The sequence below is a fragment of the Muscardinus avellanarius genome (genome assembly GCF_963383645.1).
Source record: "Muscardinus avellanarius genome assembly, chromosome: 1".
Classification (NCBI taxonomy): domain Eukaryota; kingdom Metazoa; phylum Chordata; class Mammalia; order Rodentia; family Gliridae; genus Muscardinus; species Muscardinus avellanarius.
Genome location: NC_137786.1, coordinates 87,629,830 through 87,652,153, shown reverse-complemented (window position 1 = coordinate 87,652,153; position 22,324 = coordinate 87,629,830).

Below are 22,324 nucleotides of genomic sequence, written 5' to 3'. Positions count from 1 at the left end.
AGACTCTTGGAGATGGACTAAACGCATTTTGCACTGTGAGGTAACTGTGATTTCTAGGATGCTAGGGGCAGAGTGTGATGGTTTAGATTTGGAACGCCCTCCCATCTTCAACAAAACAAGGTGGCAAGCTGGGTTTGGTGGCGCACACTTGTAATCTCAGCATTTGGGAGGCTGAGGCAGGAGGACTGCAGTTCACAGCCTCAGCTACTTAGTGAGGTCCTTTGCAACTCAGTGAGACCCTGTTTCAAAATAAAGAATAAAAAATAGAGGCTGGGGTGTAGCTCAGAGGTAGAATGTCCGTGGGTTCCATCCCCAGTACTGCAAAAAAAAGAAAGAAAGAAAGAAAGAAAGAAAGAAAGAAAGAAAGAAAGAAAGAAAGAAAGAAAGAAAGGAAGAAAGAAAGAAAGTGTCCCTGGGGGGTGTGGCCTTGGAGAATATATACTGGTTCCTCCTCTCCTGGCTCTCATCTGTTTCCAGTATTAATGATGTGAGGAATGAAGTCTTGCTCTTTCTCTCTTTCTTCTCACCACCTTGCTGTGACCTCACATGAAGTGAACCCAAAACCATGAGGAAATCTTTCTTTGTCTAAATTATGTGGTCAGGTCTTTGGATTATAGGAAAGAGAATGCTGACCAATACATACTTGAAAGATAATTTCACTGGAACTCCTATTATCTGTTTGCCTCCTTTATTCCTTCCTTCCTACCTTTCTTCCTTCCTCCCTCCCTTCCTTCTTCCTTCTTTCTTTCTCTCTTTCTTTCTTTCTTTCTTTCTTCCTTTCTTTCTCTCCTTTTTTCTTTTTTTCTTGCCAATTAGCAAGTGATATGTAACAAGCTACTCCAAAATTTAGTAACTTAAAATAAAAGTTTATAATTCTGTAAGTTTACAATTTAGGCTGGGCTCTGCAGATGACTCCTTCCATTTCAACAAGGTTTTCTCATTCATCTTAAGTCAGTGATAAGTCAACAAGATGGTGCTGCTCTACATTTGCCTGGCTCTAAACCTGGCACCTTAGCTGTTAGGGTTTCATCTTGCTCGTGTATCACCTCCACCACATGTGTTCAAAGAGCAATGCCAGGGACCAGGAAAGAAGGTATAAGTTTCAAATTTCATGAATTATAAATCATTTCAATATATCCAGGGCTGTAGGAAAAGATAATGCCTTTTTTTTTTTTTTTTGGCAGTACTGGGGATGGAGCATTCTACCTCTGAGTGACATTCCCAGCCCTAATTTTTTATTCTTTATTTTGAAACAGAGTCTCACTGAGTTGCAAGGGGCCTCACTAAGTAGCTGAGGCTGTCTGCTAAACACAATCCTTCAGTCTCCACCTCCCAAATGCCGGGATTACAAGCATGTACCACGATGCTCGGCAAGATAATGCCTTTTGATTGAAAGATTTATGGAGTTTTACTGCAAAGACACTGAGTACAAAAGAGAAGAACATTTGGAAAATATGTTCATTGCAAACATTTTAAATCTCCATTCTTGCCTGTCTTTGTATTGCCTTGTTGTAAAAAAAATTACAATATTTTATTCCTGCTCTATATTTTTGTCTCGTAGGAAGTTATGTCTGATACAGTTTGATCCTTAGCTGGAGGTGGAAGTCCTATAATGATATTTTTGAAACATGCTTTTTAGGAGAATAGAAAGATTACTTGCACTTTTGGAAAAGGTAGGCATCAAAACTATAAGACTAAAAATGGTAAGAACTGCTTGAAGTAAGGTTCAAAGAACTTTTGATTTCCTTTGTGTATGATGAATGTAAGAATTAAGATAATTTAGCAACAGCTGCCTAATCAAGATAGAAATAGAGCAGTAAAAGGAGCACGACACTCATTGTTATGAGAAATAGAATATAAAATGGGGAATCAAGATGAAGCAATAGAACTGTGTCCAGTGTTATGTCTAAATAAATGAACCTGTGCCTCAGAACCATGGTAAGCATAGAAAGGAGGTAGGTTAACTTCTTATAATGCTAATGCTCCTGCATTTTTATTGCAAAGAAATTACTTTTGAAGATAAAGACCAACAATGAGACAAAATTTTTTTTTAATTTTATTTTTATTGGTGCATTATATTCATACAACTTATTGGGGTAAAAAACTTGTGTGTACAAACATGTACTCATCGCTGATTTAACCCCTACCCAAATCTCACTCCATTCCCTCCCCGTCCCTCCCTCCCTTGCTTGGCTTAGTGATTGACTTCGATATGTTTAAGTACATTGTGAGCTTTAGAGATTGTCCTCTTCCCCCCTCATTTCTCCTCCTTTAGGTTGTCTTGTTGCTCCTCTTTTCTCCCTAACTCTCACATATTAGGGAAAGCATCTGATTTCTTATTTTTTGTGCCTGACTAATCTCACTTAGCATAATGTCCTCCAGTTCCATCCATTTCCCTGAAAATGATGTAATTGAGTTTTTTTTGATGGCCGAGTAAAATTCCATTGTGTACTTATCCCACAGTTTTGTAATCCATTCATCTGTTGATCGACATCTTGGCTGGTTCCATAGTTTGGCTATGGTGAATTGTGCAGCTATGAACATAGATACACATGCATTAGTTTGGTAGTTTGGTTTGTTTTCTTTTGGGTAGATACCCAACAGTGGTATTGCTGGATCAAATGGTAGATTTGTTCCCATTCTTCTGAGGATTCTCCATACTGTTTTCCAAAGTGGTTGCACTAATTTGCAATCCCACCAACAATGTCTTAGAGTTCCCACTTCTCCACATCCTCGCCAGCATCTGTTGTTGTTTGTGTTTTGAATGATGGCCATTCTAGTTGGATTAGGTGAAATCTCAGGGTAGTTTTGATTTGCATCTCTCTGATTGCCAGTGACGTTGAGCATTTTTTCATGCATTTATTGGCCATTTGAATTTCTTCTTTTGTGAAGTGTCTATTTAGTTCATTTGCCCATTTTGTTATTGGATGCTTTGTTTTCTTAGTGTTGAGTTTCTTGAGTTCTCTGTATATTCTTGATATTAGTCCTCTATCAGTGGTGTAGGTGGCAAAAATCTTCTCCCATTCTGTTGGCTTTCGATTGAGATTCTTGATAGTTTCCTTTGCTGAACAGAAGCTCTTCAGTTTCATGCAATCCCATGTATTGATTCTCCTTTTAATTTGTTGTGCCTTTGGGGTCTTGTTGAGGAAATGTTTGTCTGTGCCTATGTGTTGTAGTGTTGGACCTATGCCCTCTTCAAGGAGCTTCAAGGTGTCTGGTTTAATTTCCAAGTCTTTGATCCATCGTGAGTTGACTTTTGTACAGGGTGAAAAAGTGGGATTAACATCCAATTTTCTGCATATGGTTAAGCAGTTTTGCCAACACCATTTGTTGAAGAGGCTATCTTTTTTCCAGTGTATGTTTTTGGCCTCTTTGTCAAAAATCTTGGCTGAAAGTGTGTGGACTTGTTTCTGGGTCTTCTATTCTGCTCCATTGGTCTATATATCTGTTCTTTTGCCAGTACCATGCTGTTTTTATTACAATGGATTTGTAGTATAGTTTAAAGTCAGGTATTGTGATTCCTCCTGCGTGGTTTTTGTTGCTGAGAACTACCTTGGCTATTCTGGGCTTTTTGTTATTCCAGATAAATTTAAGGACCGATTTTTCTATGTCTGTGAGGAATGATCTTGGTAGTTTAATGGGCATTGCATTAAATCTGTAGATCACTTTTGGGAGGATGGCCATTTTAATGATATTTATTCTGCCAATCCATGAACATGGAAGATCTTTCCATCTTCTAAGATCTTCTTCGATTTCTTTTTTCAGTGTTTTATAATTTTCTTTGTAGAGATCTTTTACCTCCTTGGTCAAGTTTATTCCTAGGCATTTTATTTTTTTGTGGGAGATCATGAGTGGAAGTGTTTTCTGAATTTCTTTTTCAGTGGATTTATGGTTGGTGTACAGGAAAGCTTCTGATTTTTTAAGATTGATTTTGTATCCAGATACCTTGCTGAATTTGTTGATCAGTTCTATAAGCCTTTTGGTTGAGTTTGTTGGGTTTTCTAGATATAGTATCATGAATAAGACAAATTTCATAGTTTCCAATTTGCATTGAATCCAACATGATATTTCTCTTGACATATCTCTGGTATGACAAAGCAATTTAATTCTTTTATTGGTTTTATCTTGTTTTGTGGTACTGGGGGTTGTTTGGACTCAGGGGTGTTCTACCTGAAAGTTACATCCCCAGCCCTTCCTTCCTTCTTTCCTTCCTTCCTTCCTTCCTTCCTTCCTTCCTTCCTTCCTTCCTTCCTTCCTTCTTTCCTTCCTTTTCTTTCTTTCTTTCTTTCTTTCTTTCTTTCTTTCTTTCTTTCTTTCTTTCTTTCTTTCTTTCTTTCTTTCTTTCTTTTGGATCTGGGGATAGAATCCAGTGACATCTGACCTCTGAGCTACACTCCCTGCTCTATTTTGTATTTTTATTTTGAAACAGGGTCTCACTAAGTTGAAAAGGCCCTACTAAGTAGCTGAGGCTGTCCCCAAACCATGATCCTCAGGTCTCAGCCTCCCAAATGCTGGGATTACAAGCATGCAACACTATGCCTGGCTCAGCCCTTTTTATTTCTTATTTTATGTTTTTTTTTAAAACTTGAATAATGTTTTTTTTTATTCTTTATGAATTTAGGAACCATCACAAACATGCAAAACATTCTTTTGGATATAATAATGATACCTGATATCATCTCTTTCAAGAAAAATCTTTAAGAACAGTATTTTTATTTTTAGTTTAGTTTTGGAAACCATCTCACTTTTTTTCTTTTAATGTATTTTTTATTTTGAAACATGGTTTCATTAAGTTGTGAGAGTCTTGCTAATTTGCTGAGGTTGGCTTTGAACCAGGAATCTTACTGTCTCAGTCTCCCAAGTACTGGGATTACAGCAGTGCACTACCATGTCTGGAACCAACTTAGTTCTTTATGGCAGCCCTCAATAAATATAAATTAAAGCGATTTCACTGATTAGAGAATCACAAATACAGAACTTATTAAAGATATCTATGTAGCCAGGCGTGGTGGTGTATGCTTGTAATCCCAGCATTCGGGAGGCAGAGACCAGAGGATCACAGTTTGCGGACAGCATCAGCTACTTAGTGAGGCCCTTTGCAACTCAGTGAGACCCTCTTTCAAAAATAAAAAGGCTAAAAAAATAGAGCTGGGGGTGTTGCTCAGAGGTTCCTTGGGTTCCATCCCAGTACTGCAAAAAAAGATATCTATGGATTGTGTTTTAATATAACTTCTGAGCCAGGCAAGGTGGCGAATGCTTGTAATCCCAATACTTGGGAGGCTGAGACAAGAGAGTGAGCAGGTTTCAACCCAGCCTCAGCTCCTTAGTGAGGCTCTCAACAACTTAGTGAAACCCTGTTTCCAAATAAAATATAAAATAGGTCTGGGAGTGTAGCCTGGAGGTAGAAAGCCCCTGAGTTCCACATCCAGTAAAACACACACACACACACACACACACACACACACACACACACACACTAAATAAATAAATAAATAAATAAATAAATAAATAAATAAATATATTATAACTTCTTCCAAAGAAATTCCGGATGTTTGTTTCAAGATAACAATAAATATGAACCAACATGTTATAATGTATACATTGAGGACAGATATTTAAAAATGTGTCCAAAGAATATGAAAGTAGAAAGTATTGAATAAGAAAACTGAAATCAAACCTAGTATAATAATTGTAATAGAAACCAGGCATGGTGGTACATGCCTGGAATCCAAATACTTGGGAGGCAGACAGAAGGATCGCAAACTTAATTAAGGCTAGCCTCTATAATTTAGCTAGTCCCTAAGCCACTCAGTGAGATTCTATTTCAAAATAAAAAATAAAATAGGGCTGAGGGTGTATCCCAGAGGTAGAAAGTCCCTGGGTCCAACAACCAGTAGCCCAGGAATACACACACACACACACACACACACACACACACACACACACATACACACACTATAGTGGAGAGTAGGTGGTCCAAAAGGAGTCCCCTATTTGATCATTAAAAATCAAAACATTAACAAAATACTCTCAAGCTAGAATTCCTGTGGCTTAAATAGTATTGAGGAGCCAGGCACGGTGGCACACACTTGTAAATCTAGTATTTGGGAGGCTGAGACAGGAGAATCACTGGTTCAAGCCCAGCCTCAGCAACTTAGCGAAACCCTGTCTCAAAATAAAAATAAAATATGAATGAAGTGTAGCTCAGAGGCAGAATGCCCCTGGGTTCAGCCTCCAGTACTGGGTCATAGTAACAAGTCCTTGAACGGAGCCACAACACCAGCAACCTCGTGCCCATTGTTCTCAGGGCCACAGTACATGTATGTACCCCTCTTGGTTTTATTCAGCATGGTGTCATCTTTGCTATTTTGATAAATGCCAGTTAAAAATGAAAAATGTGATAATAGTGAAACTAATTGAAGAAAAGCCAAGAAAGTAATCAGCATAATAGATGTTATCTAAGTGTTCTATATTCATTAACCAATTATAATTTTCATATCAATTGCACAGCCAGATCAAATGAATAATTTTCAGAGTCTGCACTGTGAACCCAACTGATCATCACAAAATTAAGCTACATGCGCTCAAATTAATTCGCATCACCAACAATAAAATTCCTGAAGCCTGGGTGGATTTGCAACGATAGTGATGCGTAAAAATGGTTAAGACCTAAAAGGCTAGTTTTGTTTTGCTGTACTGACTTGCAAAAGCAGGTGAGTAACCCCACCCACACTGCCCTACACATTTATGCAGCACTTGAAGGTAGATAGGATGTGACTTTGCTAAAAGGTAAATTCCAGGAGAGAGAAGTGACCTTATGATCTGGAGCTCAGCTAAAGCCTGCTGCTCTGTGCCTGATGTCTGGCTTCATTATGCTGCTGTTCATGTCAGTCTCCAGGAAGAGGAGCAAAGGGACTGAATGTGAAAGGCCAGTCTCTTCAGTTACCTTGTAAGCATCTACCTCATTCTTCTCTGCACCCATAACCCTCTCCAGGATGGATTTATACTGTAAAAGCAATGGCTGTGTCTGTCACTGCAGCTGATGTCCACCGTGAACAATGCCATTACCAGTGTTGGAACCAGGATTTTAACACTCACAGAACAGAGATTCAGGGTGATAAGTGCTGCAGTCCTCAGAGTTTTTCTGGGTAGAAATGGAAAAAAGTTTAATTTTCTAACTGGAGCTTACATTTTCTTCTGCAAGGGCAAGAACCCAGTCTAATAGGTCGAAAATAGATTTTAATTATATTTGCCTGCAGCTGTGCTCATCACCTGGCTCTCTTTTCTGGGAATAAAATGAGACCTCCTGCATCCACTTTCTCTTATGCAAATAAGCTCAGGCCACATAACTTCCTGCTTGTTCAACTCCTCCAACTGATATCAGACATAACCAACAACTTTAAATTCTCAGAATGAACACAAAGTGAGCTTAAGCAGGTTTTTTTTTTGACACAAAATAACTGAAATATGCACACGTGCATCTTAAAGTTTAACTCATGTTGATGTTTTATACATTTCACAATGTAAGTATCAGAGGACCCAGTGGTCTCACTTTCCAGAGTTTGTTCCTTTCTCAAACTATTGCACCCACATAAAGATGTCAGTTAAAATGGAGCCTAATGTTTCAACTTTCCTGAATGTTATTTCTTCATAGATCATTTTCCATTTCTTTAAGCCAGAAATTTCTCTAATGATACTTCTCTTCCTAAGTATTGCCAAAAACAAAACAAAATTGGCTCTTCAAAGGATTGATATATCAGATGAGTAGAATTCCGACTTCTATTAAAATTATTTTTTCCCATAGCTTCCTTCTATTTCAAGAAAAGGTAAGTTTTGTAATTTCTTTACAATGTGCTTCTAGTCATCTGTTGACCACTGTCAAGCAATTACCATTGCCATGTAAGCCATTATCTGGAGTGGAGGGAAAGTTCGGCTAAATTCTGACGCGAGCATCCATGTGTGCAAGTAAGTGAGGTTCCCCAAGGTATCATTTTAACTACATATTGATTAACAGTAGGTAGTAAGTATAGGAAGCACATATTACTTAATGAAGTGGAAATAGACATATTTCTGTTGTATAAAAAAGTCTCCATGTCTGTAAACATACATTTTTTTTTTCTGGGTGCAGTGGTGCACACCTGTCATCCCAGTACTTGGGAGGCTGAGACAGGAAAAATGCAGGTTTGAGACCAGCCTCAGAAATTTGGTGAGACCCTGTTTCAAAAGAAAAATATTAAATAGGCTGGGGGTGTGGCCTTTGTGTTTAATACCCAGTACCAAACCAAACAAAATAAAACAATGATTCGTGGACTTATAGGGATTTAAAGAAGATGGAGATGGTACTTAAGTCTTTCCCGCAGCTTGCTTACTCACTAGGGTATTTGAAGAGTAGTAGCAAGAACTATTTCTTGCCTTGAGATTATTAATCAGTAGAAGTTGCCCATGATGGACAAAGACTGGAAAATAAATACAGGGAGTTATGGGGCTGACTGTGTTCTTGACAGAAGCTCCCTATCAAATAATCTGGAGGTCTCCAGCCACAGGTCCCCAGCCTGCGGTCCTTCAGTTCTTAGGAATCCTCCCCTTGCTCTCTGTCACGTGCCCTCTCACATCAGAGTGTCACAGAGGCAGTTATGGCAATAAACTGCAAATATGTCTCAAACTAGAACATTCAGAGGTAGCCTCCCACATTCCATGAACTTTCTCCAAATGCCCCACTCTGCCCTTGGCTCCCCCTTTCTTCTTCCCAGCCTCCCTGGGTCACTAACTACCCCTCCCTCCTTCCAGGCTAAGCGACTTGAGCAAGAGCTACCTACTCCGTCACCCAGCTACATCAACTTTCTCTTGTAAAGTATCCTCTGGAAAATTCTTGAAAACCAACTCATTTCCTCTTTATAAAATTTATTCTTTTCTCATTTGATCTCAGTACTAAAGTTAATAAATTTTGACGGATTAATGATTCCAAAGTCAAGTATAATTTGATTCACTTCTACTAGGACATGGTATTTATGTTTCAAGTGGATATTTTTTAGAAATAATAATTTAAAATGAAACAGAGTTTACAATTTAAGGGAATAAAGTGGGCTGGGAGGTATCCTTGTCTTGAGGTGGGTATTCGTGGAGCTTTGAATCATCCAAGCAGTGTGGTCTTGGCTTTGCTGAGAGTAGCCTCTGCTTTATATTTGATATGAAGCTGCCCGAGTTTCATGTCTGGAACTCTATTGTGCCATTGGAACTGTTCATTCATAAATGTTGGAGTTAGAGAAAATGGTGACACACACTTGTAATCCCAGTACTTGGAAGGCTAAGACAGGAGAATCGCTGGTTCAAGACCAGCCTCAGCAACTTAGTGAGGCTTCTAGCATCTTATCAAGACCCTGTTTCCAAAAGAAAGAAAAAGAAAGAAAGAAAGAAAGAAAGAAAGAAAGAAAGAAAGAAGCTGGACATGGTAGCGCATTACTGTAATCCTAGTACTTGGGAGGCTGAAACAGGAGGATTTCAGGTTTGAGGACCACCTCAGCAATCTAGCAAGATGATGTTTCAAAATAAAATATAAAGGGCTGGGTATGGTGGTGCATGCTTGTAATCCCAGCAATTGGGAGGCAGAGATTGGAGGATCACGGTTCTCAGACAGCCTCAGCTACTTAGTGAGGCACTTTGCAACTCAGTGAGACCCTGTTTCAAAAATATAAGAACTAGCTGGGTGTGGTGGCACACGCTTGTAATCCCAGCGCTTGGGAAGCTGAGACAGGAGGATTGCACAGGTCCTAAGACAGCCTCAGCTACTTAGTGAGGCTCTCAGCCACTTAGTGAGACCCTGTTTCCAAATAAAGTATAAAATAAGTCTGGGAATGGGAGTATAGCCTGGAGGTAGAAAGCACCTGAGTTCCACCCCCAGTAAAACACAATATATATATGTATATGTATATATACATATACGTATATATACATATATATATATACATACATACATACATACATACATACATACACAAAAAATAGGGCTGGGGGTGTAGCTTGAAGGTACAATGCCCCTGGATAGTACTACACTATTCACACACACACACACACACACACACACATACACAGCTTGGGCTTTTTTTTTTTTTTTTTTTTTTTTTACCTCAGAGGAAGAATGCCCCTGAATTCAAACCCTAGTACTACACACACACAAAAGGGGATGCCGCTGGGTGTATAGCTTAGAGGTACAATGCCCTTGGGTTCATGCCCCAGTACCACACACATGTACAAAGAACATGCTTTTTCCCACCCAGTAATCACATCCTCATGAGCTCCTTTAGTTGCTTGTGAGAATACCAAGCACATTTAGCCTCAGGGAGATGATGATGCAGTGACTATAGGTCAATACCAATTGCAGTCACAAGATGGCGATGTATCAATTTAAGTAAAATGAAAGGTTTAGTCCGCTTTGTTTTATTTAGTTAAGAGGACTTTAAGGAAGATGGAATACACTCTAAGCAAATACAGTACCTGATCTGGCAACTATATCCCACAACGTATTAAAGCTTCTGCTGTGGTTCAGGAGTAGTGACCTCCAGACCGAATGATTCAGGCTGGAGTAAAATATAACCGCAAGTTTCGCCTTCCTTTCTCCTCTGAAGTGCTCCAGGAGAGTGGTTGATGCAGGTCTCTGGCTTCAGCCTTTACATGGTAATGAGAAGGTTTCAAGTGACATTGACTGGCACTAGAGGACAGTGGCAGACATTTTTGTTTTATTTTTTCTTTCTGTGAAATACAGATGAAGTATGTTCCCACCAAGAAGTTAGTGTTATAGGGCAATAAATCCTATTCATTTACAGCTAATCCATTTAACAATTCCTTCAAAGTTTATTGTTTTACTCATACATTAGGTAAAAGTATGAATAGCTTTACATTATGAAAAATTTATTATTTAGGTACTTGAATCTGTGTTGTAGAATATAGAAGGATTCATTATAAATAAATGTTTAATCTATTTCAGGACTATGCAGTTTAAAATATGCCGGCAAATGCTTACATTTTAATAAGTCTAGAACATGATTCCTTCTCATCCCCTAGAATTAAGTATGTATATGTATGCTTAATGTATTATTAATGTATAATATGTATACAATTTTATATGTATATATAATTATATATAGTTAGGTATATATATGTAGATATATTTATATATATTAACTACATAATAGAGAGTGTGTAAAGATTAAGGTTATAATGGTATAAAACAGTATGGTCTTTTGTTCATAGATATTAAACAATAAATATTATTATTATAATATTATTTTATGGTCATGCTCATAGTTAACGTAATTTTTGTGTGATTTTATTGGTGTATTATAGTCTCACATCATAATGTAAGTCATGTTGACAATGACATAAACGCACACGATCTTGGTGCCCCCCCCATTTCCCTTCCTCCCTATACAAAGTATCCAGATTAACATTGGTATATATTCACATGTATAGATACAGTCTATGGTAGTATTTCTATTAATGAACCAAAGTTTTCTTCCACTCCTACCCTTATATCTCCTCTCTGGCTCCCCTGAGGCTCCTCATCATCTGGAGTCTGTTATCATCTGTATCATCATCTGTATCCCAGTTAATCCCTATCCTACACATATTAAAGAAAACATATGAGCTTTCACTCTCTGCTTGGCTAATCTCACTTCACATAATGTTCTGCAGGTCCTTCCATCTTTTTGCAAATGATGTATTTTTATTTTTCTCTATTGATGAGTACAATTTCATTGTGTGTATTTTCTGTAATTTTGTAATGCATTCATCTGTTGATGGACTCCTAGGTTCGTTCCATAGTTTGGCTACTGTGAATTATGCTGCCACGAACATGGGTATGGTTACTGTTCTTCTCTGGCTTTCATCTTTTTGGAAAGATACCCAAAAGCGGTATGGCTGGATCATATGGTGGATACATTCCCAATTTTCTAAGGACTCTCCACACTGATCTCCATAGTGACTGGACTAGTTTGCAATCTCACCAACAATATAGAAGAGTGTCTAATTCCCCACAGCCTCACTGGTTAATATTACATTGACAATTTCCATGGGAATAAGTTACCTTGACTCTGTCACAAAACCATAGGTAAAATTTTCTCACCAAATGACTTGTTTTGGAAATGTAAAAACACATTAATTTCGAATACATGTTTACTAAAACTTTAAGGTACATTTTTTGTTTTCGGTACTGGGGATTGAAACTAGGAGCATTCTACCTCTGAACTACATCCCCAGTTAGTATTTTTTTTTAATTTTTATTTTGAAACAGGGTCTCATTAAATTTCAGCGGCCCTCACTAAGTTGCTAAGGCTGGCTATGAACCTGTGATCCTCCTATCTCATCTTACCAATTACTGGGATTACAAGCATGAGCCACCACACCCAACTTACAGTGCTCGTTTTATGTGAATAATCTTGTTTTATTTTCATGATACTATCTGGTGGGTAACTATCATATATATGCACATATAAGTTACATATATGATATATATGCATACTATATATTTATTTGTATATATCATATATATACTATGTATAATAAATCTATTTATAATATTTATAATAATCATAGATAGCTACATATATGTGAGAATGTTGAGAATTTTTGATTCTTTTGTTTATTTCTATCTATTAATATTCTCTACTTGATGAAATATTGTCTTCATATCTTTGTTTTTTACTGTTTAAAGAAAGTTTAGTTTTCAAATATATTTATAATGGCTGCTTTGAAGTCCATTATAAAGATGACATCTGAGCCATACATGTTGGCATAAATCTGTAATACCAGGACTTGGGAGGCTAAGACAGGATGGTCTCAGGTTTAAGGACAACCTCAACAACCTCATCAAACTCAGTTTCAAAAAATAAAAATGATAAGGCTGTGGGTTCAAATCAGAAACAGAATACCCTGGACACAATTTCCAGTAACACAGAAAAAAAAAAAAAGACAAATGAGTCCTTTCATGAGTAATTTCTCCTGGCTGATATCCTTCCTCTATATGGCTGACACTTTCCTATTTCTTTGCATATCTCATTTTTTTGTTGTTGTTGAAAACAAGATAGTTTGATAATACATGGTAGAAACAATGAATACTGATCTATTCATTTTTTGGTCCTGGCTTTGTTATCGTTTTCTTGTTTATTTGTTTAGTGACTTAAAACAGACTATTTTAGTTTTTGTTTGATTTTGCAGTACTGGGAACCCAGGGTCTCACATATGCTAGGCAAGTGCTTTACTACTGAGCTATATTCCCAGCTCAACTGGACCATTTTCATAAAGGCTATTTCTCCTGCAGGTATCTTCTTAGAGGGATAGCGCTGGGTATGTGCCTAGCACCTAGGTTTAGGAAAATTCTCTTTGACTTAATTTTTTCCCCTTTTTATCCTAATGCCAACTATCTTGGTAACATCATATCCAGCTGTGAACCTCTACTCAATAGCAGCTCCTCACAGGCAGGGGCATAAATGCCCATTTCTTTTGCCCCAGTGCTAGAAAACTCTGAGTGTCCTTTCAGCGTTAATGACTCCTGGGGCCTGGAGAATCTGCCCAACCTACTTGGTAGGTAAACCTCTTCCTCTGTTTAGTCCTGCTTCCTCCCCTTCCCATCCACATGGATGGCTTAATGATGCTCCATAACAGACAACTTGTACTCTGTCTCTGAGGATGCTTTTCAAAGAAACTGACCACAGCATCCCCTGACAGTTGGATTTGAATTGTTAGCTTAGGAAAAATTTATTTTATTTATTTTTTATTTTTGGTGGTACTGGGGTTCCTGGAAGCCCTTCTACTTCCGGGCTACACTCCCAGACTTATTTTATATTTTGAAACAGGGTCTCATAAGCCAGCGTGGCTGGCTTCGAACTTGCGCGATTCTCCTGTCTCCGCCTCCCAAATGCGGGGATTACAAGTGTGCGCCACCACGCCGGGTGCTTGGGAAAAATTTAAATCCTCTGTTTTTTATTCGGGACCCTCAGCACCAATTTTATAACAAAATGCAAAGGAACACCCAATGTTCTTCTTTTGCACTAAACAATTGGCTTTGGCTTATGTTTATGCAAGCTTGTTTACAATCAAATGTACCTAATAGATCAAGAGCTTACACAAGAAAGTATGTATCTACTCTGTGTGTGTGTGTGTGTGTGTGTGTGTGTGTGTGTGTGTGTGTGTTGTTAAGGGTCTTGTTAAGTTGCTGAGGCTGACTTTGAACCTGGGATCCTCCTGTCTTGGCCTCCACATCCTGAGAGACATATGCCATATCCAGCCCTGTATGTCTCATTGTAATTTGTACTGTCTGGACCTAATCATTTTGATGCCTTCTTTTTTTAGAAGGAGGTAATTTTTGAAGGCAAATGGAAAGGCTAGTATTGTAGAGATGAAAAGTATTGGATTTTCCTTCCATGGGTAATATATAAGTAAGTATAATTTTATGGTCTTTGTGCTACAAGTGTGGCCAACCAACAAAATTGTAATTAAGTCTGATCAAAAGAAATGGGGCAAGGTGTATGCGACCTGTTTATTTTGAAATTAAATATCCATCCTTAGTAGACAGCCTATAATTCTGAAACTATATTCTAAAAGCATGTAAAACAGCAATATCAACAAAAACCATGGTCTTTAACATGCACATCAAAAGAACAACATGAGTGAATCCTGTTTTATTGATTAATTGCTTTCTGAACTGTTTCTACAATGTGATTATTTTTGGTGTATTAAGTCAATTTATTCCATAAAGAATCTCCTTGAATTAGTGGTGTTCTTTCATAGAAGCCAGTTTGTTTAAGGGGAAAAATTTAAAAAAATTCTTAGAATATTTCAATCTGTGAATAATTATTTAAAATGTTAAACTGCCTATTTTTTGCTATGAATAACTGAACAATTATTTTAAAGGTTAAAAGGTGTTTTTACTTTTAGTTATGTTAGTGACATATCTAGATTAATGGAATTGTATGATCTGAAACACACTTTAAATAATTTTTATGCCCTTTGAAAGTTGCTAATAATATAGATTTTTAAAGTTCTCACCACACAAAAAAGTGCATGTGAGATAATATGTATGTTAATTAGATCAGTTTAGTCATTCTAAAATGTTTGTGTATCAAACCATTACACTGTATATCACAAACATATATAATTTTTAAAATTAATTAAAAAATTTAAAAATGCCCTTTTAACCTATATTTTATATACTAATTTTATTTATGAATCTTACATTTCAATGTCTTTATTATCTCTGTTATTTACTAAGATGTACTGTTCATTTTCTAAGTTTAAAAAAATGGTTAAACCTAGTTTTAGTGGCTGTTTGCTGTTCATACTAGCTTTATTTCCTCATTTCAGAATTTAGTTTCCTTTTTGTTGATAATAGCATTTTTTAAGGAATTACATTTCTCACATTGTCAGTGAGAGGTTATATGTAGATGCCCTGCTCAAGATTAAAGGACAGAGAAAAGACGCACACGTAAGTGGAGCTCATGCCTTCCCGTGGTGGGGGCCTGTGGAGAACGTTCGACAACAGCAGCAGCCTGGCCTGCAGAGCATCCCTGCCTCCTCCGAGCATCCCTGCCTCCTCCTACTCACTGGATTTGGATCTCTGTCATTACCAGAGATATTCTGAGTTCCCTTACAATGTTCTTTTAACCTTGTTTGCCAGTTACCCAATGTTGATAAAAATAAAACCAAAATCTCTGACTTTAAGAGTACTCAAACCTTAAGAGTACATAAAAATATCAAATATGAGATTTTAAAAATATTATGAAATAAGGAATTTTTTAATGTGACATAAAGACAATTTTGATCTTTGTCATTTGATAACTTTATTCCGCATTTTTATACTTGGTCATTCAATCTACTTTTGGACTAATATCTGTTTGTTTGTTTTTAGAACATATTTCACCCAAGAATATCTCTTTGCCCCACTGAAATTGGTTTATTATGGAAAGGACATGCCTTATTATTGTCAGAGTGCAGAGTCTTTAGGATATTCAGGTTATCAGGATTGGGAGACAGAATTCAAATCAAGTAGCACTTGTGCTAATATTGATCACATATACTGATTTATTCATTCATCTATGGTGCAAGTATATATATATGAATATATATATATATATATATATATATATATATTTTTTTTTAGATAGTAAAAGGAGTTAGTGAAATAAACAGTTTATTACAGTTTATTTCAATTCAGGATGAGATATGCCCTGAGAAATAGAAACATAATATGCTGTGGGAGATCAGAAGGCTCCTCGGAGGGACATAGAATTCTTAAATGATATGATCCTTCTTTTGGGACTTTGAGAATGTCTAGGAAGCATTCAGGCAAGAATGGGGGTGAGGGGAGAAACAAAAAGGCACATGGTGGTGCATAATTGTAATCCTAGTACTTGAAAGGCTGAAACAGGAGGATCACAGATTCAAGACCAGCCCCAGCACCTTAGGGAATATCTCAGCAACCTACTGAGACCTTGTTTCATTAAAAAAAAAAAAAAAAAAAAAAGCTGAGACAGGAGGATCATGGTTCACAGACAGCCTCAGCTACTTATTGAGGCCCTTTGCAACTCAGTGAGACCCTATTTCAAAATAAAGAATAAAAAATAGTGCTGGGGGTGTAGCTCAGAGGTAGAATGCCCCTGGGTTCTTTCGCCAGTACTGGAAAAAAAAAAAAAAAAGAAAGAAAAAGCCAATGGGAAAGATCACAGGAAAAAAGGTGTGGTACACTTGGGGAAACAAAGTGGTTTGGTAATATTGGAACAGAGTTTGAGGGTTGATGTTGGGATTTGACTGATGAATCTAAAAACAATGCTGATTACCACCAAATTATTAACAAATATTATGGCTACATTCAAGAATTTGGTCTTTTTTACCAGCCTGTGGCAAGCTACAGGTTTAATGTGTGCTTTTTCAAACTCAGTCTCTCTGGCTGTTGTATGAGATCTACAATAAAAACAGAGAAAGCGACTAAACCTATTTTAAGAATCCAAATGTAGTCTTGGATGGGAGACCTACGGTAGTAACACCCACTACAATCAGTTTAAAGGCCTCCTTCCAATAACTGTCAAAGTAGATGACTTTTCAGTGTGAATTTTAAACACATGTTCCATTGACAAGTTGTACTAAATACATTCATAAATTAAATATTTATTCTGTGCCCTTCTCTAGCATTATGCTAGACATGTAGTGAATAGAAGAAATGAAGCAGGAGTTTATCTACCCTCAAGCCTGTCAGCCAGGGCTCCAGCAAGAAATGCTGATACACTCTAAGCTGCATAATTTAAAATGATTGTATAAAGAAAATATTTCTCCCTGAACCTCAAAAGTAAAAAAAGTATTTTTTTGCGTGTGGTACTGGGGATGGAACCCAGGGGCATTCTATTGCCAAGCTATACCCCTAGCCCTATTTCTTATTTTTTTTTATTTTTTTATTTTTTATTTTTTTTGGTGGTACTGAGGTTCTTGGAAACCCTTCTACCTCCAGGATACACTCCCAGACCTATATTTTATATTTTTATTTAGAAATAGAGTCTCTTAAGGCAGAGAGGCTGGCTTTGAACCAGTGCAATCCTCCTGTCTCCGCCTCCCAAACTCAGGGATTACAGGTGTGCGCCACCACGCCTGGCTTTATTATTTATTTTGAAACAGAGTCTCACTGAGTTGCAAAGGCCATCACAAAGTAGTAGCTGAGGCTGTCCTTGAACTGTGATCCTCTCGTCTCAGCCTCCCAAATGCTGGGATTACAAATGTGTACCACCACACCTGGCTAAAAGTAAAAAGTTTTAAATAAAATAATATTAAGTTAAATTAAAATAAAACATATTTAAGTAAAGATGGTATTAAATCAAAGTGTGAAACATTGTTTTCTGGGAGCAAACCTGAGTATTTTAATCCTTGACCTGAAGAAACAAGCAAAGGCAGTGGTTTTTGAACCTGGGGGAAGAGAGGGGACACCTTGAGAGAAGCTGTGGCCTTCTGTTGGGATGGAGGATACTGCTAATCTAAGGCCACCTCTCATAGAGGGAGCTGGAGGACAGACAGCCTGACTACCCCTTTATTATTCTCTATTCTTTTATGTATTCTGCTGGAGCTACCAGTTATCTCAACCAAACAAGACAAAAGCAAAGGGGCTCCATGTTTTCTGTGCAGTTCTGCATCCTGTAGCAAAATGATGTCGTAGGAGTTTGGTGAGTTAACGCAAAGAAGCAAATTAATGGCTGTTTTCATCCCTTATAAATAGGATGAAACTTCCAAGAATATTTCTGTTTGTGTGTTTATGGATGAATCCTTTTAAAACTATGTCTAATATTTGCTTCAACTTGTCCTCAACACATGGAGTGGTAGGGGAGGTTTTCCTATGGTGGCTTTACCTTAGAGGTAGCTCTGGTTTATTCCACATTTTGTAACAATTGCTTTTTTTTTTTTAATTAGGCTGGTACTTTCATAAACAAATGGGGTACACAAAGTTATATATTCAGCTATATTTAAAGTAATATGTGAATGTCTCTTGTGTTGATTAGCTTCACTTCCTATTCTTTCACTTTAGACAAACAAGCATGTGAAAGAAACTGTGAGTTGAGAAAGAAAAAAGAAAAAAAGAAGAAGAACTGTATGCATGGATGTTTCTTCCTTTCCTTGTGACAGCTGTTTGCCTATTTGTGAATCATTGGCATTTTTGCTTTCTGCAGTGTTTTGGGTTCCCAATAATGAACAACTTCAATGCAAGGTCTGTAAAACCTACTGCTCTCCATTACTCTTTCCCATATAAATAGAAGGTGACAATAGTAGCTTTTGTCACCGGTAATTTTGAAGCCATTATTCTGAGTAGAACTGACATTCAGGTTCTTGTTGGCCAGCGATTAAATAAAAAATGTAAAACCAACAGAGTAAACTTATTAAAGGAAGGGGTATTTGTCACTGTGGAGTTTTATTTGATATTGTCACTGAAATAAATTTAATAACATTGTTAACATTCTCAGGATTCTGAAAAGGAAGATTTAGATTATAAACATTTGAAAGCTTTACCTGTAGTTTCAGATGTCTTGCAAATGAAAATTAATAAAATGCTTTGATAAGAAAGGAAGGAGAACAAATGTATCAAATAGGCAAATATATACTGCAATAGCATGAGAGTGGCAAAATTTCACTTCCTTACAATATGTCGGTGTTTTGAAGATGTATCACTCCTCTTTTTTTTTTTTTTGGTGGTACTGGGGTTCCTGGAAACCCTTCTACCTCTGGGCTACACTCCCAGACCCATTTTTTAATATATATTTTTATTTGGAAGCAGGGTTTCCTAAGCCAGCATGGCTGGCTTCGAATCTGCGCGATCCACCTGTCTCTGTCTCCCAAGCGCGGGGACTACAAGCCCGGCTTATCACTCTTCTTTTAATACCCTGTGTTTACATGGTGAAATCACGAACAATAATAAGCAGAACCACCATGAAGTTTAACAATAGGAAGGGTACAGGCATGATGGAAAATAACTGCTACAGCACTCCTCTCTCAGTCTCACTGACAAAGGTTGTAAATTAAAAACAAAATCCCAGCATTCAGAAGTAGAAGGCTGTGTTGTGTCCCTTCAAAAATATGAACCAAATGGAGATGGAGTAAAAGCTGTTGCCCAAGTGTACAAAGCCTGCATCCAGGGAATGCCAAGGGCTGAAATCCTTGCAGAGCCTGAGCTTGCTAACCTGGCTGCATGAATAAGCCCAAATGTTTGTACCCACTATGTAGAGGGGCCTTCGAGGACTTCCCATGTGTCAGAAAGAGCTAACGGCAGATATGAAATTTCACATTGTTTCTTTAAACTTCTAACAGACTCTATAATGTAAGTCAGATAGAAGTAAAAGAACAGTTTTGGCATCTCCCACTATAGATTCTGAACAATGGTGTAGCCTATACCAGAAGAAGGAACACATTGGATTAAAAATGAGACTAAATTTTAATTTAGAAGTAATGAATTATTTAGTACTTGAAGGTATTAAAAGATATGAATATTAATCCCTGGAAAAACGACTCAAAATTTATGTCATATGTATGGAATGTGGCCAGAGGAATGGGAATGGAGTTTGAAAGGGTGTGCTTGAAATCAATGTTATAGAAAAATAAAGCTGTGCTTTAGTTTCTATAGAGAGAGAGAGAGAGAGAGAGAGAGAGAGAGAGAGAGAGAGAGAATGAACAGAGGAAAGAGAGGAAAGGAGAGGAGAGGAGAGGAGAGGAGAGGAGAGGAGAGGAGAGGAGAGGAGAGGAGAGGAGAAGAGGGGAGGAGGGGAGGGGAGGGGAGGGGAGAGGAGAGGAGGGGAGGGGAGGGGAGGGGAGAGGAGAGGAGGGGAGGGGAGGGGAGGGGAGGGGAGAGGAGGGGAGGGGAGGGGAGGGGAGGGGAGAGGAGAGGAGGGGAGGGGAGAGGAGGGGAGGGGAGGGGAGAGGATGAAGAGAGAAGAATACAGGATTGATAGGAAATAAACTGAAAAAAAAAACAACAAACAAGAAAACAAATTTTATTAATGTTGCAAGCATAATTCAAGAGGATAAAACACGAGCTCCTAAGGATGGGGATGCAGTCCAGCAGTGCAGTGCTTGCCTAGCGTGCCTGAGGCCCTGGGTTTGGTCGTCAACACCATACATATACATGCAAAGAAATTCTGTTTTGCTTTGTGAATTTGCTGAGCTGTAGGCATGCATCTATGTCATCCGGGATAAATTGCTACACACTCTGAACCAGTCAAAGTACTTCCAATGCTGTATTAAGTTTAAGCATACATTTCCCCTATGTGCTTTAAATTTAAAATTAAAATGCATTCCCCATGTATTTTGAATTTAAAGTTCTGGGTGTCTAGACAGGATGCTCATTTTCCTCTGATGATTCAAAATGTGCATTTCCCACTAAATCTGAGGGAGTTCAGAGCGAAGAGTTGGGAGCTCCTAGAATAGATGTGATAAAATGCTTATTTTAACCAAAGAACTGTATTGCACCAACTCTCATGCAAAGCATGGCTTGTACCTCACTCAGGCTGATGAATGATTCAAGACACATTAGCAGGCCTTTCCATGTTGAATTCTTTACACAATGCTCACTTGGCCCTTGATCTTTCTTTTTCCTTCTCTCCAGACGTTCAGTCTTTAACTTCCTCAGCACATTGTCTAGCTGGCATTTCAGAAGTTTGGGGTCCTGATGTTGGCCTGATGCCCACAGCCAGGGCCATGCTGATGGCACCAAGTGGCCCGCATTTTCAATGGTAACGACACCATCATTAGGATGGTTTCTTTTCAATTTTTCAGGGGTTAGATTTTTAAAATTTTTTTTTTGGAAAGGAACATTATTTCTTACAGTAGCTGGCTTGGAAAAATCTATAAGAATTATTATATAAGACAAGATACCCAAAAGACTCAATTATTTCAAGAACAAAATTCATACAATACCAATATTTGTTAATTTAGCATATACAGTAAAAGTACATTTATTAGAACAAAGATAGGACCCTGTAATACATTTAAAAATTTTTTTTGCTTGAAAAAGTTGGTCTTTAATAACCTAGGGCAGAGGACAGGTAATCAGTAGTTTCTTTAAATAGTAACTTACATTTGATATATATTCCTGTCCTCGCTACAAACTTCATGCAGTCCTATAATTTTATATCTCATTATATTCAGTGACATCTGCTATAAAATTCCAGTATATAAATCAATTGTGAAATTAGCCTGAATTGTGTAATAAATGGTGTCACAATTTAGAATTTTTAAAAATCTTCATTAACCTCTTTGCAACTTTAATTGCTTCCTCCCTCCCCCTTTTTATGTGTATGCTTCCATACACAAAGTTCACACAGAGCAAGTTTGATTAATCATTTGAGAAACTATTGCTGAGTTTTAAATTCAAAATAGTTTAAAAGATTATTCAGGAATCTACTTCTGGCTGGGATTAAAAAAGCAAAAACAACATAAAACATTGGTGACTCTTACTCAAAGACTAGACCAAGTTAAATGATGACTCTTCCCAATTCTTGGGAGGCTGAGTAAGAAAGACCACAAGTTTGACTGATGCCGGAGCCAGCCGGCAAAGCAAAAGTACAGGTTCCGAAGAGAGGAGTGAGGATGAAATAATATAACTCAAGAATTAAATTCCAAATATGATTTATTCCTAAGCATGGAAGGATCGCCAGTCAACTCCCGGGTCAATATCTCTACTGGCCGACCCTGGGGCTTCTTCTCTTGTGGTATTTATAGTTTTTTGCTTTAGGTTACCCTGGAGGGAAAAATTCCAGTGTCCGGGCAGGTCAAACAATACCCTGTTACAACACAAACCTAGTCTTAGCTC